The 16,867-nt window shown below is 39.9% G+C and overlaps 1 pseudogene; it reads right to left on the bottom strand.

Annotated features, from left to right (window-relative positions):
* On the bottom strand, positions 6,744 to 16,217 carry LOC102173672 (annotated as a pseudogene).

Genomic DNA, 16,867 nt, shown 5'->3' with positions numbered 1-16,867 from the left:
AGCATCATTTTGGACTCTTTAATCCATTCCATTTAACTGTAAGCCTATCTTTATCACACTGTGTTGACTATAATAATTTTGGAAAGTATGGATACCAGGAAGTGTAAATTTTCCAAATTTGTTATTCTTTTCAAAATGGTTTTGACTCTCTCAGGTTCTTTGCATTTCTATATAAATTTTAAAATTAGCTATTTAATTTTTATTTTAAAAATATCTCTAGGAGTTTGGGATCATTAGTATGTAGATCAATTTAGGAAGAATTGACACATTAAAAGTATCAAGGGGACGTCCCTGGTCGTTGAGTGGCCGGGAATCTGCCTGCAAGTGCAGGGGACATGGGTTTGATCACTTGTCTGGGGGGGTCCCACATGCTGTGGAGCAACGAAGTCCACGTATCACAACTAGTGAGCCTGTGATCTCGAGCCCCCGAGCCGCAACTACCGACACAGCAGTTCCCAAAGCCCACGTGCTCTGGGGCCTGTGCTTGCCAGCAAGAGAAGCTACCGCAAGGGGAAGTCCTCAGTCCAGAACCGGAGAGTAGGCCACCTTGCTGCAACTGGAGAAAGCCCACGAGCAGCAAGGAAGATTCGCGCATCCGGTAAACAAACTGGATGTAAATCAATCAAGAAAAATGTCTTTAAAGAAAGGTATTTAGTCTTTTAATCCACAAATACAGTATAGGTCTCAGTTTATTTAGATCTTCTCTAATTTCTCTTAGCAATATTTTATATTTTTGATAATACTGGTATAGCAGATTCTGATCCTTAAGTATTTTATACTTTTAATGCTATTATAAATGGATTCTTAATTTCCTTTTCTAATGGTTCATTGATAGTCTATTTAAATAATTTGATGTTTTAATATTGGCCTGGTATGCTGAACCCTTGCTAAAAAGTTTATTAGTTCTAGTAGTGTTTTTTGGATTTCTTGGGAGTTTTTGTGTATACGATCATATATCTGCAAATAAAGAGAGTTTTACTTTTTTCTTTCCATTCTACATGCTTTTATTTACTTTTCTCGTTTTATTGTACTGGCTAGAACACACAGTGCAATGCTGCTGCTGCTAAGTCGCTTCAGTCGTGTCCGACTCTGTGCAACCCCATAGACGGCAGCCCGTCAGGCTCCCCTGACCCTGGGATTCTCCAGGCAAGAACACTGGAGTGGGCTGCCATTTCCTTCTCCAATGCATGAAACTGAAAAGTGAAAGTGAAGTTGCTCAGTCATGTCCGACTCTTCGCCACCTCATGGACTGCAGCCCACCAGGCTCCTCCGTCCATGGGATTTTCCAGGCAAGAGTACTGGAGTGGGGTGCCATCCCCTTCTCCGAGTACAATGCTAAACAGAAGTAATAAGAAAGAGCATCCTTGTCTTGTTCCTAATTTTAGGGAAATCACTCAGTGTTTTACTATTAAATATGATATTGTCTCTAGATTTTTTGCGTATGTCCTTTGCCAGGTTGAGGAAGTTTCTTTCCTTTCCTAGTTTGCTAAGAGTTTTTATCATGAATGATTGTTGACTTTTATCAATTGCTTTCAAGGGGCTTCTATTGAGATGATCTTATCTCTTTCTTTTTTCTTTTTAGATTGTTGAGATGATGGATTAAATTGATTGATGTTAAACCAACTTACATTCCTGAGGTAAACCAAACTTGTTCTTGGTGTATTATACTCCGTATATATTGCTGGATTCTACTAGCTAAATTTTAAAAATATTAAAGAATCCAAGTTCATTGGGAATATTGGTCTGTAATTTTCTTGTAATGTCTTTTTTAATGTTTGTTTTCAGGGTAAGCTTGGCCCAATAAAATGAGCATGGTAGCTTCTTATCTATTTTCTGAAGAAGTTGTGTGATATTTTTATTATTTATTTCTTAAATGTTTGAAAGGTTTTCCAAAAAACTGTAGTTTATTTTTTTTATTGAAGTATAATTGATTTACATGATATCTGTTAAGCTATCTAGGACATCAGTGAAGCTGTCTAGGACAAGAGTCTCCTTTTGGAGAAAATGTAAATTGTGAATTTAAGTTTGTTTGTAGATCAAAAATGTAATTTTCTATGTCTTTTTCTTTTTTTTTTTTTTGCCAGTTTTGGAAATTTGTGTCCATCAAGATTTTTTTTCCATTTCACTTGTCATATTTATTGGCCTAAAGTTATTTATTATATTCCCCTATTATTCTTTAACATCTGTTCAGTATTTGATGTCTCATTTATTCCTAATATTAGCATTTTATGTTTTCTCATTTTTTCACTCAGTAAGCTTAGTTAAAAGTATTTCATTTGATTGAGCTCTTCAAAAAAAGCAGCTTTGGTATCATTAATTTTGTTTGTTCATCTTCTCTTTCATTTGTTTCTGTTTTGTTTTATTTCCTTTACCTGTATCATTGCCATATTTCTATTATTTAGGGCTTATTTTCTCTTCTTTTTCTTGCTCATTAAGGTGAAAGTTTACATTATTCACTTGAGAACTTGTTTATTTTCTACAATAAGCATTTAGAACACAGGTTTCTTCTGAGCCCTCATTTCAATATACCCCCCCAAATTTAAATATATTTTATCCTAATTTTCATTTAGTTATAAATATTTTCTGATATTCCTGTGACCTCTTCTTTGACCCATCAGTTATTAGAAAATCAGTTCAGTTCACTTCAATTCAGTTGATCAGTCATGTCTGACTCTTGGTGACCACATGAATCATAGCACACCAGGCCTCCCTGTCCATCACCAACTCCTGGAGTTCACTCAGACTCACGTCCATTGAGTCAGTGATGCCATCCAGCCATCTCATCCTCTGTCGTCCCCTTCTCCTCCTGCCCCCAATCCCTCCCAGCATCAGGGTCTTTTCCAATGAGTCAACTCTTCGCATGAGGTGGCCAAAGTATTGGAGTTTCAGCCTCAGCATCAGTCCTTCCAGTGACCACCCAGGACTGGTCTCCTTTAGGATGGACTGATTGGATCTCCAATAGGTTGTACATTTTCCAAATATTTGGGAATTTCCCATATATCTTTTGTTATATATCTTTTCCAGCATTCTTGGTGAAAATTTCATGTGCACCTGAAGAGTGTATGTTCTTTTGTTGGGGAGAGTGAAGATAATTCTATAACTGGCTCACTCAAGTGGATGATAGTATTGTTCAGACTTTCTGTAGTTTTTCTGAGTTTTGTCTACTTTGTTCTATCAATTATTGAGATGAATAAAGAAATCGCTATAAATCTATTCAATGGATGCCCTTTTCATTCTGTGAGTTCTGGATTCATGTACTATGTGGGTCTTTTATTAGGTGTTTACACATTAGCATAGTTATGCATACTTTACCATTACAGTTTCTCTCTTAATCTGTTTGTGTTATTTGTTCTGAAATTTACTTTTTCTGATATATTCTCTAAACTTTTTACTTCATGCTGGAGTGTAGCCCGTTAACAGTGTTGGGATGGTTTCAGGTGAACAATGAGGGGACTCAGCCTTGTATATGCATATATCCATTCTCCTTCAAACTCCCCTCCAATCTTGCCCTTAGCGTTGAGCAGAGTTCCATGTGCTGTACAGTAGGGCCTTGTTGGTTATCCATTTAAAAACATAGCAGTATATGATATTTGTCTTTCTCTTTCTGACTCACTTCACTCTGTATAATAGGCTTTAGGTTCATCTACCTCATTAGAACTGACTCTAATACATTGCTTTTTATAGCTGAGCAATATTCCATTGTGTATATGTACCACAACTTCCTTGTCCATTCATCTGTCGATGGACATCTGGGTTTCTTCCCTGTCCTAGCTGTTGTAAATAGTGCTGCAGCGAACCTTGGGGTAGATGTGTCTGTTTCAACTCTGGCTTCCTCGGGCTGCATACCCACTAGTGGGATTGCTGGGTCATATGGTAGTTTTATTACTAGCTTTTTAATCTCCATACTGTTCTCCATAATGGTTGTATCAGGGTGCATTCCCGCTGACAGTCTAAGAGGATTCCCTTTTCTCCACATCCTCTCCAGCCTTTATTGTTTGTCGATTTTTTGATGATGGCCGTTCTGACTGATGTGAGGTGATAACCTCCTTGTAGTTCTGATTTGCATTTCTTTAATCATGAGTGATGTTGTGCATCTTTTCATGTGTTTATTAGCTGCTTTGGAGAAATCTCTGTTTAGGCCTTCTGCCCATTTTAAGCATCATGAGCTATTTGTAAATTTTGGCGCCTAATCCCTTGTCAGTCACATCATTTGCAAATATTTTCTCGCAGTCTGTGTGTTGTCTTTTCATTTCGTTTATTGTTTCCTTTGCTGTGCACGAGTTTAAGTAGGTCCCATTAGTTTATTTTTGTTTTTATTTCCGTTGTTTGGGGAGACGAACTGAAAAAGGTACTGCTGTGATTTATGTCAGAGAGTTCTGTGCATGTTTTCCTTTAGGAGTTCTATAGTTTTCGGTCTCACAGTTAGATCTTTAATCCATTGTGAGCTTATTTTTGTGTATTTTGTTAAAGAATAATCTAGTTTCATTTCAAGGATGTCCACTCTCACCACTGTTATTCAGCATAGTTTTGGAAGTCCTAGCTATGGCAATAGAGAGGAAAAAGCAGTAAAGGGAATCGAATATGGAAAAGAAGTTGAACTGTCACTGTTTGCGGATGACATGATACTATGCATAGAAAGCCTGGAAGATGCTATAAGAAAACTGCCAGAGCTCAGCGGTCAATCTGGTAACACTCATCAATGAATTTGCAAGTTACAAAATTAATGCATAGAAATTTGTTGCATTTCTATTCACTAACAACAAAAGATCAGAAAGAGAAATTCAAGAAACAATTCAATTTACCATCACATCAAAAAGAATAAAATATTTAGGAATAAACCTACCTAAGGAGACAAAACACCTGTACTCCAAAAACTTAAGATGCTGATGAAATAAACTGAAGAAGACACAAACAGATGGGAAGATAGATATACCACGCTTGTGTATTGGAAGAATCAATATTGTCAATGTGACTTTACTACCTAAGGCAGTCTACAGATTCAGTGCAATCCCTATCAAATTACCAGTGGCATTTTTTGCAGAACTAGAGCGAAAAATCTTAAATTTGTTATGGAAACACAAAAGACCCTGAATAGAAAAAACATTCTTGAGAAAGAGAAACAGAATTGGAGGAACCAGGCTCCTATTGGAGTGGGTTGCCACGCCCTCCTCCAGGGGATCTTCCTGACCCAGGGACTGAACCCACATCTCTTAGGCCTCCTGCATTGGTAGGTGGGTTCTTTACCACTAGTGCCACCTGGGAATAACCTATTTTAAATAATTAACTACTTAATTTTCCCCCCATGGGCTACTGAGACTCTGTTTTCATTGTTAATGTTTCAGTTTGTTTCTAGAGGTTTGTTTTTCTTTTCCCTGTCTGCACTTCAGTTTGGGTAGTTCAATTGTTTTTTAATATATCTCAAATTTCACTGATTTTTTCTTCATTTAGAGTATCTAATATATTTTTAAGAGCATTTAGTAAAATTCCTACTTCAGTTGCTGTAGCTTTCAATCCTAGAAAATTATATTTGGCGTTTTTTAAAAAATCTTCTCTTTCCTCTTCTTTATATTCATATTTTCCTGTAAATACTTGAATATGTTTAAGATAGCTCTTTTATCAATCTTATTTGCTAATGCCATCATTTATATCACTTCCCAGTTTGTTTCTATTGTCAGATGATAAATCTGGTATGAGAAACAAGTTCATACTTCTCTGCATGTCTAGCAAATGTTAATTGCATGCTGGGCATTTTAAGTGTGAGCCTGCTGAGTTCTAGGTTTTGTTTCCTTTTGTATTTTTCTTTAAAAGAGCGCTAAACTGTGAAAGTTTGCTCTGTTAGCTAAGTTACTTAATAATTGACTAGATTCCCTTTTTTTGAATACGTATTTTATTTAGGATACAGCACTAACAACATGATGATAAATTGTCACCCATTTATACCAAGAAACATACTATCTTTAAAATGTGTTGTTTTCACAATTTAAGGTAGCCTTATCATTATTTGATACTAGAGTCGAAGACAACCTTTAGAGTCTTCCGCTTTGGGGCACTTAGTGACATCAAAATGATTATCTAGTCGTGCAGAGGAAAGCGGTGCAAATGCAGTTCCTTTTCTTTCTGCCCGTTCCCTTGCAGTAAGATCCATCTTCTCTCATCTGGGGAATCATTAATAGGGAGACTTTCAACCACCTTGCAGGTCTTGTTCTTGATTATAACAGGTAATGAGTAGAGCAGATCACCCAAAATACTGTAAAAGTTGCCTTAAGAGATAACACGTAAAGGACACAAATTCTCCTTCCAGGTTCCAAACCGGATGTGTCTGAAGTGGTGTCTGAAGTGGTCACAGATGGTTTTGCAGACAACACTGCACTGGATAGGTTTCAGGCCTTGATGACCCCAGTGCCATGCTGCTGCACAGCCTTGAGGAATCCTCCCTTGAACCGGCTGTCATCTTTCAGAGCTTCGTAAATATCTTCCTTTGTGTATGCTTTCACTTTGCCATGATTGACATCTGGATACTGAGGTGAGGAATGGTTTCCCCAGATGATGGCGTTCTTCACACCATTGCAAGTCACACTGGAGACTTCCCTGGTGGTCTGAGGTTAGGACCTGGCACTTCCACCGCTGGGGGCATGTGTTTGCTCCCTGGTTAGAGAACTAAGATCCCGAATGCCCTATGGCACAGCCACAAAAATAAAGAAGTCACACCAAGTTTTACACCGAGTTGAACAGAGCATTTCAGCTCAGTTAAGATCCAAAAGAGTCAAGCAATCCAAGTTCTCCCTGGGGATGGGCTTGGAGCAATCAGGCCATTGGTATTGGCTGGGCTTCCTACCACAAGAACCATAACTGACTTCTTGGCATGTTTCTCAAGGCTGCACCCGAGCATTTGAAGATTTTCCTATTTGCTTTGAACGCATCTTTCCTCTCCATGCCACCCTTTTTTGATGTGGAGCCCACAAGCATGGCCACGACCAGGTCTTTGAGGCAATCTCTCTTTTTTTTTTTTTAATCTGTGGCAGTGACCTCTTTCAGGAGGGTTGGGCACAGTCTTGCAGTTCCATTAGGACACCATCCAAGACACCCATCCTGAGAGTAATATCCAACAGCAGAAAAATCATAGGCTGGTTTACCAAAGGCAGATCCATTTCTAACAATAATCCATTTCTAAGTGACTATGCAATTTGACCAGCTGCTCCGGTTATAAGCACTCTGATTTGTTTCAAAATTTGTAGTCAAGGGCCTTCTGCTTTCAAGAGTTTTGTGACAGAAACCCTTAGAAACTATTGGTAGGATTGGGGGCTCTCTGGACAGTTTCAACACCTGCCTTGACTAGATTCTGGGTTAAGCCTTGCTTTTAAGCTTTTTTTTTTTTGGTGGACTGATTTAGAATAAACTATACTCTGCCTATTCAAATGACTCCTGGAATCTGGCTGGCCAGAACTCAAACATCTCCAAGTTCTGTGTGAGCTTTGAGAATCATCCACGTTACAGCCTCCTGGTCCATTTTTGTCTAGTTTTGAAACGTTTCACCACATACATGTGTCACTGAGTATTCAACAGCAGTCTCATGGTGACCCTGTGCTGGGTTCTGAGTCTTCTCCTTCATGCTGCTTCCTTCTCTCAAAGTTCTTTGCTCTACAAAGTTGTCGCGTCAACTGGGGATTAATGTTGCCTTAGTATCCATTGAGTTTTCCTCTACTGCAGCTCTTGCAGCAACCGGATTCCAAAGCCTGAGTTACTCTGTCTAAAATAATGCTCTGGGGCCCCAGAAGCTCTATCTATGTTGGTGTTTGGTCCTCCAGATCTCAGAAGGTGAAGTGATTTTTGTACTCAAAGCCCCTCTGCCATGAAAACTCCAATATATTCACTTTTGGTGAAATATCATTTGCACACTCTTTAATCTTTTCATAATCTAGAAAGTGGGTGTTAGATCAGTCTCACACAGGCATACATTTCCATGTATACATGTACACACATACAAGCATGTATATACACATATGCACACACACGTACTCATCAAAGACAAAGTTTATTATCAGTAGCTATTTTATTATCACAATAAAAATAGCCACATAGTAATAACAGCTAAGATCTTTTGAGAGTTTATTATAAACCAGAAACTATGACAGTTTAGGTGCATTATTTTCTTTTCCTCTTTTGAAATATGAAGGTTAGAGGATTGGGGTAATTTATACAAGGTCATGCATTAAGGAACAGATGAAGCCAAGTTTGAGTACAACCACCCTGACTGTAGAGGAGGAATAAGGTAAACGATGGCTTGCAGACTGCCATTTGTTTTATAAATAAAGTTTTATTCCCAGGAGAGCCAAGGACACTCATTTTTGTAGTGTCTGTGGGTTCTTTTGAACTATAGTACCAGAACTGAGTAGTTGCAGTATAGCCTGAATGACAGCCTAAAATATTTATTATCTGTCCCTTTACAGAATGAGTTTGCTGACCCTTGCTTTAAATTGTGAATTAATTACTCTATAATTTTCAAGGTCCATCTCCATTGTTACCTTGAGGTAGTTTTTCCATGTCATTTTGCTCACCATGTAAATTCTCTTCATTCATATCACCTACTTTCAAAGTATAGTTTTCAGTATACCAGAAACAGTCTATTGTTAACAGCTTTACTGGAGAAGGAAATGGCAACCCACTCCAGTATTTTTGCCTGGAGAATCCCATGGACAGAAGGGCCTGGCGGGCTACAGTCCACGAGGTCACAAAGAGTTGTACACAACTTAGCGACGAAACCTCCAAGAGCTTTACCACTCACTTTCAAAATGTCTCTTTCTACCCTCCAGGATGGAAAGGTTTTGGGAGCAGGTGTTTTGTCCACTTTGTTCATGGCCTTATTCCCAATGCCTGAGACAGAGCCGCCACGGAGTAGGTGTATAATTTTTAATGGATGAGCCCTTGACCAAATACCTGGTTAAACTCAGATGGGCTTCCCAGGTAGTGCCAGTGGTAAAGAACCCACCTGCCAATGCACAAGACCTGAGAACCACGGGTTCGATCCCTTGGTTGGGAAGATCCCCTGGAGGAGGGCATGGCAACCCACTCCAGCACTCTGGCCTGGAGAAGTTCATGGATGAGGAGCCTGGCAGGCTACAGTCTATGGGGTCACAAAGAGTCAGACACGACCAAAGTGACTTAGCACACAGATAAGACTCCGTCCTTCCCTAGCTGAATCAGTATGGATCGGTGGCTTCTTCTTTTTTTTTTCTCTCTTATATATGTATCCGTCCCCATGCATTCATAATGCCACTTTTTCTTTTTGTAAAATCATGAACTGAATTACTACATGTACTAGTTAACTCAGTTATCAGTTGAGGCTGGTTCACCTTTGGATATTTAGAGAAAACCAACTCTAATGACTCAGACAGCCTCCTGTGAGAAGTCCAATTTCCTTCCCTCCCTCCTACAGCGTCTCTGAATTCTCCAGAGACAGTGTCCAATGGTGTCTTCAGGCTGTGTCAGTCAGCTTCAAATTAACTTTTTCTTTCACACATCTCATCCCACACGGCTGGTGTCCTCTCTGCCCCACGCTAGGCATGAATCTCAAGACTCTTTTTCTCGGATTCCTTCTCAACATCCCAACCCTTAAAAAAAAATCTCACCCACAAAAGTGGTTCTTCGTGTGTAACATTTTTCATTTACAGTTAGAGGGAGACAGGGGGATTTGCATGCAGCAGTGCCAACAGCTTAAAGTCTTTAGAAACTCCTTGCTTTCAAAACACCTTTGGTCAACATGCAGCCAAGAATGTCTCACCTCTCTCCACCAGCACAGTGATTCCTTCTCTCTTTACTCTCTCTTCATACGATTTTTTTTTTAAGGGGGCACAGTGATGTGTCTGTTCATTACATTATCTTCTTCCATCCTTGTTACTGTTTAGTAGCTCAGTCGTGTCCCAACTCTTGCGACCCTGTGGACTGTAACCCACCAGGCTCCTCTGTCTATGGGATTTCCCAGGCAAGGATACTGGAGTGGGTTGCCATTTCCTCCTCCATCCTAAGCCCCACTGTATATACAGTACTCAGGGACCACAGCTCCACTCAGATCTTCCTGGGTACCTGTAACTCCACTTTAATCTCACTATCACTTCTGTGTTTTCATAAAGAATGTTTACATCTGTGTTTCCCCAGCAAAATGTTGCAGTTTTCTTTATTTAGACCCATCAGATTAAGAACCTTACTAGAAAGCTATGTGAAATAATGTCAACTCTATACGAGTACATCAGTTGCTTTCTTCAATATCAGTTCAGTTCAGTTCAGTCACTCAGTCGTGTCCAACTCTTTGCAACTCCATGGACTGCAGCATGACAGGCCTCCCAGTCCATCACCAACTCCTGGAGTTTACGCAAACTCATGTCCATTGAGTCAGTGATGCCATCCAACCATCTCATCCTCTGTCGTCCCCTTCTCCTCCCGCCTTCAATCCTTCCCAGCATCAGGGTCTTTTCAAATGAATCAGCTCTTTTTTCAATATATCTTTCAATTTTTCCCCTTTGCCCATGGGTAGGATGTATTATTATATTATTGTGATTTATAGTAAGAAATATGTATTTGGTCTTCAGTTGTTGCTGGCACACGGCTCCTAATACCCTTGGAATTTCCTATGTAATAAGACGAGAAAAGTTCCTTGATATTCACAAGAACTCCCCTTCTAGTACTCCTGAGTTTATGTTAATGATATGACTTGTGGGGAGAGTGGCGTGCTTGGAGAGAGCATGGAAACTGCACTTTGCCTCACCTCTTTCCCTACACATCCTTTCTTACTGTTCCTGAGTTACATCCTTTTATAGCAAACCAGCAATCTAATAAGAAAGCATTCCTCTGAATTCTGTGAGCCACTCTAACAAATTCCTTAAACTCACGAAGGAGGTCATGGGAACGTCCTATCTATAGCCCACAGCGCTGGTTACAAACTAAACTTGGGACTGGCCTCTGAAGTGGTCAGTGAGACAGTTTGGAAGGACCAAGCCCTTAACCTATGGGATCTGATAATCTATCTCCAGGTAGATAATGTCAGAACTGAGATGCATTGCAAGATGCCTGTCAGTGTCTCCTGAGTTGAGAAAACACACATTGGGATTGTATAAATAGGTTTTCTCATAGTAAATTGTCCTTGCATTCTTGTATCAGCCTTTTCTTGTTTGTAGTGGCTTTTATATTAAAGTGTCAATTAAGAGCAGCTTGACAACCAGGCTACCCCCCTTTGAGAAGCCTCAGTGTGCTTGTAATACTTATACCCCCAACCGGGGGATTCTTACTTTTTTTTTTTGCCCAATAATACAAAGACTTGACAACAACTGAGCAGAGCAATAACGGGTTCTTAACCCAAAGACGTTCACATTTGAATTAGACTGTAGTTTAAGACATGGTCTGGATTAAGGCTTTGCCACAGTCTCCTGGAAGATTGTACCAGACACACAGAGAGAGAGGTGAATGATAGAATGGCATGGAAACAAAGAAACTTCACAGAAAGAAGCAGTAATCAGAGCCCGTGAAGTAGCAGTAAAAACAGTTAGATGAAAGTGGCTGTGAAATAAAAGTTTCTAGCTTCCAGAAGGAATGAAACAGTCACTGTAGGAGCAAAGGTAAGCCTAGCCATGAGTGTGGAAGACAGCTAGAGTGAAGAGCCGCAGGTACTTGGGCCCGAGCGGTCGTTCATGAACAGGACCCCCGTTGCATTACTGCAGTTGCAGAGACACTGAGCACCTGTGCATCCCAAGTGCCATTCCAGTTTCTCAGAAAACCTGACCGTGGGACTATTGACAGACTGTTTTTGCATATGTCCCCTTGTATCAACAGATGTTACCAACATGTGGCTTTTTGCTATCTGAAAAAAACGCAGCCAATGCAATTATTTTCTTCAACTATGGCAAAATTCAGTTTTCCAGATTTGTATGTTTGTTTTGCTCTTGCGTGGTTCATTTTAGTATGCATCCCAAATATTTGCCTATACTTTTTCATGTATTTGTGGGTATGCATGTATATACTTGTACATGCATAGTTTGTAAGTTAAATTTTTTCTCCGTTACATTCTTTCTCTGTTGGATGCTCTGTATTACCTGTCTTATCAGTTTTACTTTGCTGGATTTGACAAAATTACTTTCAGTTTACTATTGCTATTTTTGCATAGCTTTCTTTACCCTTATATATGAGGAGTGTACCTCAGACAGAGAATACATGTATCTTTAAAAAAATCTGCAGATTTGTGAAACTGTGCCAAATTCCAAACAAAACTTCAAAACTTTTAGACACTACAGTATATTTCTTAGAGAACTCTACTTTCTGAAGTATCCAGAATTCATTATGTGGAAATGTTCAACCGTTTCTCTTGAATGGGTTTTTGAAGTTTAGCGACCTGGTAGCTTCAGGAATCCAGGTGTCCATCAATTAGTTGTGTTAATGACCCCACCTAATGGCCTCCATAAGTCCATTGTGTCTGTCCTATAACTTGAACTTTTCCTCCCACTTTGACTCTAGACTTGGGCATGTGACTTGCTTTGGGCAATAGGATGTTAGCCTCCCTGATACAAGCAGAGACTTGGAAAGCACAAATGCTCTTTTATTTCCCTCTTGCATGATCGGGCCTGCTCCCCATTCCCCTTGCCTGTGCTTTGCAAACATGCCTAGGCTAGTCTGCAGGAAGGACATGAGCGACGTGTGGAAGAGAGCCAGGTAGTCCAGACCTCCCAGCTTGGGCCATCCTAGACCAGCCAGCTACCAGCCAGGCCCCCTATCTGTGGGGAAATCCACCTGAGATCAGAAGAACTGCCCAGCTAAACTCATTCAAAACCGTCAACTTGTAGTGAACAAAATAAATGCTTGTTACTTGAAGGCCCTGAATTTGGGGTGGTTTATTATGAAGCACAATTGTGGCAATGGATAACACAGAGATACCCGAATAGCAATTAATCAATGAGGGGAACTTCCTGTGTATTTGAGGTGCCAAGTCAGAGATCATATTCACAGTTGGTAGATACTTTTCATATGTTGATATCTCTCTTTGTTCCCTTCTGTCTCTGAGAAAGCTCATTTACTACCCCAGGAAGAGTTCTGGTACCAGAGAGTGTTTCCCTCTAGCACTTGAGTAGCGTTTTAGACCCTAGGCTTGTCTGACTTAGGCTGTCTTTTGGTATCTGCAGTGTTAAGAAGTTGTGGGCTTTATGTGATCAGGATGGTGGACATAATGGCCTTCTCTGGCTCAGATTCTCATATGGACCTAAGGTGTGGATGAGAAAAAAGAAAGTGTAACCAAGTTTGTGAATACTTTAGTTATGACCTTTCCTGACATCTCATAGACTGTATTGATAGATGCTCTTTAAAGATATTTGGAAATACAGGCTGTCCCATGACGTCTTCACTCTTACATTAGGCAGATGTAGGTTTCTAAATAGAAAACACAGAGGTTTCAGTCCAAGTTAACAAACATTTATTGATCGCCTGTTGTAGGATACGAAATCAAGGCTTCCTCAGTGGCTCAGTGGTGAGGAATCTGCCTGCCAATGCAGCAGATATGGGTTCAATACCTGGTCCAGGGCGCTCCCACATGCTGCAGAGCCGCTAAGCCCATGCACAACTATTGAGCCTGCGCTCTAGGTGCCGGGAGTCGCAACTACTGAGCCCACGGGCTGCAACTACTGAAGCCTAGAGCCCTGCTCTGCAACGAGAGGAGCCACTGCAATGAGAAGCACACGCACTGCAACTAGAGAAAATCCTCTGCAACAATGAAGACCCAGCGCAGCCCAAAGTAGAAATAAATTATTTTTAAAAAAGAATGCAGGATTAGTGAAAATTAGCCTCTGTCCTAGAGGAACTTCAGAGTTTGGAAAAGAGACAGAGAAGTAAATCACCATTTCAGTATGGCCAACACAGTGACGGGGCATTCACACACAGCATGTGATCGTCTAAGCGGTGTCAGATGTTGGATGGGGAGCTGTGTTGAGAAACATAAAGGGTGAGTAGATTTAGACAAGTAAAAGATGAGCCTTAGTGGAAATGAGTTCCAGCAAGGTACAAGGGTATGAGGGCTTCCCAGGGAGCGCTGGAGGTAAAGAGCCCGCCTCCCAGTGCAGGAGACTCAAGAGATGCAGGTTAGATCCTTGGGTCGAGAAGATCCCCTGGAGGAGGGCCTGGCAACCCACTCCAGCATTCTTGCCTGGAGAATCCCATGGACAGGAGCCTGGCGGGCTATGGTCCATAGGGTCTCAAAGAGTCGGCCACGACTGAAGTGACTGAGCACACAAATGCACGCGCAAGGGTATGACCTGGAGTGTGCCACAGCATGGATTATGCTGGAGGCCACAGAGCGTCGTGTGGGACCAGGAGTTACACTTGCCAAAGTATAATTAAAGACCTGTTAGCTATTTGCTTATGTTGTCAGTTGTGCAGTTATTTTTAGTTATAAGACTTTTGTTTTCTATTACATGTTAGGAAAATAATCTTCGAGCCTTTCAGTACCTTCAGGTTTTTTTAAAATGCCATGTGAACAGAGACTACGTTTATCTCACTCTCTCCTGCATCTCAGCACCCAGCACAGGGTCCAGCTCTTTGTATGAATTCAGCAATAGATGTTGAGTGTTTTACTGAGCGTGGGTTGCTAAAGAATTTCTAGACACAGAGTATTGCAGGAAGGAGTAAATTTGCTAAGAACAAAGAACAGAGATAATGTGGACACGGAGAGCACAGCGGACTGACACCTCCTGACAGACCAGGGAGAGGCGATGCTTTTCATGGGTCAGAAGCCAACTTTTATAGCCTCAAGATAAAGAAAATTCCTGCTGGAAGGGTGGCATTAGGAGATTGGTTAGGGTGGGTATTTTTGCCCACCCTCATATGGGGTGAGAGAGCTGGCAAGTTTAGATCAGGGAGACTCATGGTGATGGTTGTTATGGGGCTCAGTTCTGAAGACGACCTTGGTGCAGGCCCTGAATCTGTGGCCTTGTTACAAGGCTTTGCACTTGTGGCCTTAGTATGGAACTCCATATTGAGCAAATCACTGAATTCTCAAATGCATCAGCCCCTACCAAAATACAACAGAAAGTTATCTTTAAAATTTAAAATGATTTCAAATTACTTATTCATAAAGACTTATTTGCTTGAATAATTTATTTTCCTCAAGTTATCTTCAATAAAGACAGCTTAATCTTCAGTTTTATCGTTCCCTCCACATTTATTCTCTCAGTTTGTGAGATGCAACTTACATACATAGAGCACTGTATAATATTAAGGTGTACAACCTAATCCCTATTTTTGGATTTTTAAATATATGCAACTCTTGCTGTTGTTTTCACCCCATACATCCGTTTATCTTATTAGTCAACATATTCTTATTGAATACTTCATTCTATGCCAGCATTGTGATACACACTAGGAGCAGAGTAGTATTAGTTCAGACCTGCTCTGGGCCCCAGTGGAGCATATAGTCCAGAGAGGTAAACAGGCCAACACTGAACAGAGAATTTGCAAGCACAATGAGTTTACAAACAGAAGATCGCCTCCTGTGAGTGTGCAACAGCTTCCTTACGTCTCTATTCAATATGGATTATTACAGGATGATTATACAACAGATTTACTTTATCAGGTTTTTACTGTGTGTCCTCTGCTTTCTGTTTTATTATGCTACATTAATAACTAATATTTAGCACATGGAAAACACACTGCAAACCTTACTTGACTGAATGAAAGAATAAATGAATATTTTCTCATAGAATTGGTCTTTTATCATTAAATTATTACTTTAATACTATTGCTTGAAAGCATATGTACTCTTTCTGGGAAAATGTACATATTTTTTCTGTTATAATACATCTGTTAATTGAATGAACTCTTCATGGGAATGGTACAGGTCATTTGTACTATCTAAAGTTGGTTTGTACTCTTCAGCATTCCGTTAGAGCCCTGCTCAATAGTCTATTGACTTTGTTTCTGTGTAAAATGAGGTTACTGCCCAAATCTGTTTGGTCATCTGGTTTTATATCAACAAATATTTATTAGACGTTCTTGTCAGTTATGTGGCAGATGCGAGGAATCCACAGAATAGGTTCTCTTATAGAAACTGCAATCCAGGACAAAAACACAATAGTATATGAGAAATTACAAACAATTCAGCATGAGAAAAGATATGCCTTTTATAGTTTTTGGACAAAGTTTTGTCCTAGGTAATGTGAGGGAAAAAAAGAGATGAGTAAGAAGTACGCCATGCCTTCAATTTGCTTGTAATTTAACTGAGGCAGTAAGACAAATATACTTAATGTGAAAATAACACCAAACAATAAATGATATGTTCTGGTGCTGAAGATCAAGCAAGTCTTAAGACTTCAGTGGATGGAAATCTCTTAAAGGATTGACATGTTTCCTCTTTCGACCAAACATTAGAACAGTTTCTCCAAAGTACGACAAGACAATCCAGCAGTAGTAATAGCAGTAGATTGGGAAGAAAATATTAAAACTTCTACTTATTTAGAAATAGTTTTAAAAAGGAAACAAGTCCTTACTAACATTTAATAAAAAGGATTGACAATGGACTATCACTAGGTAGCCCATGGATGTATAGTATTAGTATTTGACATGGCATCACATGGAAATGAAAGTGGCAATTACATCCCCCAGAACAAAGGGAAGCTCCTTCCAATCCTTATACTGTGAGGCATTGCAAGTTATGGGAGATGCCTTAAGTTTTAACTAAAATTTTCATGAAATGGACAAGTCTCTTAAAAAAGTCCACAGAGTGAGAGCAAATAAAATTTAAAATGTAAGTACAACTGGACACAAAAGAAAATTTTAGCCGTGACACTGCTCTTTGTGAATAAGATTTTTCTGCATATGGTTCAACAAGATCTAATCGGATCTA

Source organism: Capra hircus, chromosome 14, assembly GCF_001704415.2.
Source record: "Capra hircus breed San Clemente chromosome 14, ASM170441v1, whole genome shotgun sequence".
In the NCBI taxonomy this organism is placed as follows: domain Eukaryota; kingdom Metazoa; phylum Chordata; class Mammalia; order Artiodactyla; family Bovidae; genus Capra; species Capra hircus.
Note: the sequence above shows the minus strand (reverse complement) of the source record. Positions and strands in the feature narration are given on the sequence as shown.